This window comes from Diaphorina citri, unplaced genomic scaffold (assembly GCF_000475195.1).
Source record: "Diaphorina citri unplaced genomic scaffold, Diaci psyllid genome assembly version 1.1 scaffold14064, whole genome shotgun sequence".
Taxonomy (NCBI): Eukaryota; Metazoa; Arthropoda; class Insecta; order Hemiptera; family Psyllidae; genus Diaphorina; species Diaphorina citri.
This window is the reverse complement of record NW_007391431.1, coordinates 1-1,279: the sequence shown is the minus strand read 5'-3', so window position 1 is coordinate 1,279 and position 1,279 is coordinate 1. Positions and strand designations below refer to the sequence as shown.

The window sequence follows — 1,279 nt, the reverse complement described above, 5'->3', positions numbered from 1 at the left end:
ATGAGATTACACATCTCAAGAGAAATAATGCTCAACTGAGGGTAAACTCCTTTTGACCTTTGCTGGATTTTTTATAACTTCTTGGTTTTGGTACCTATCCACTCAGGACCCATTTGTCTCATAGGTAGGTAGAAGGTAAACTATGTGACAAATGGGAATTTTATTTTAAACAGGATAAATGGGATTTTTTTTTGGAATCGAACTAATGAAGAGTGGAAATGACAGAGATTGAATTGGCAGAGGTCCTGCTGTATACGGTAAAAGACAATAGGAAGAAAAGCCAAATTCAATAGCCAAGGATAGCTGGATTTAAGGAAATAACCTTAGGTAGGTACATCACATGATTTGTACACTGTTTTTTTTTTTTTAAATGCTAATAATAAAAACCTTAAGTTTTAATTTAAAACAGTGGAGGTAAAAAAAAAGTTAAAAAAGGAAGAAAAAAAAGTACAAAAAAATCTAGATTTAAGGAATTAGCCTTACAGACAATTAAACGAAACCAATCACAACCTCATCAGCATCCCAAATTTTGGCTCTTGAAAGAGGCCCTTGCCTGTAATAGGTGTCGGTGGGGCTAACCTTAACCTTAATCTTAAATGGGATTTTATTGGTAGGAAGTGCCTGCCAACGGTCAAATTTATAAAAATATTACATAGTAGGTACCTAAGTAGATAGATGATACCTATTGTCTGAATCTGCCAGCAGAAAAAGGTTAGATGTACCTAACTCTTGCCGAAAAAATGCTAATAATTATGTGTTTTGATTTTTGTTTCAGGCTCAACTGGAAGGAATTATTGCGCCAAAGAAATGAAATGGATTATGTATCAACCTGCCAGAATGTGTGGATTATTTAGATACGTATTATGTGCCTACCATAACTTTTTGACCTAACAATACCAACATAGTATTATTTTTTCAATTTTGCAACTCTGATAAAAAGGGCGAAACATTCGACTTTTCAAACATTAATAAAATTTATATTTAAAAGGATTTATCTAAAGCAAAAAAATGCATCATTTTCCTCTTTTATTCTATGACTTTTTTAAACTTTGAACTTGTTTTGTTAAACTCGCCTATACCTAAGTTACATTGGTATTTTCCCATAATTATGTACCTATTTTTTAAAATTCCAGATTTCGGTTAGTACCTATCAAGTAGATTACCTACCTACCTGACCACCTGGTTATGTTGCAGATGTAAATACCTATCTAATATCTATATATAGATATACTCACCATTTTCTGAAGCCTGTAACTTTTAAATCCAATTGACTTACTTC

At 32.4% G+C, this 1,279-nt stretch overlaps 1 long non-coding RNA gene across 1 annotated transcript; it reads left to right on the top strand.

The window, feature by feature from the left end:
• On the top strand, positions 1 to 896 carry LOC113473069. Its single transcript, XR_003395147.1, has 2 exons — positions 1 to 41; positions 776 to 896. It is a non-coding gene; the product is annotated as an uncharacterized LOC113473069 (long non-coding RNA).
• The last annotated feature ends 383 nt before the right edge of the window (positions 897 to 1,279 follow it).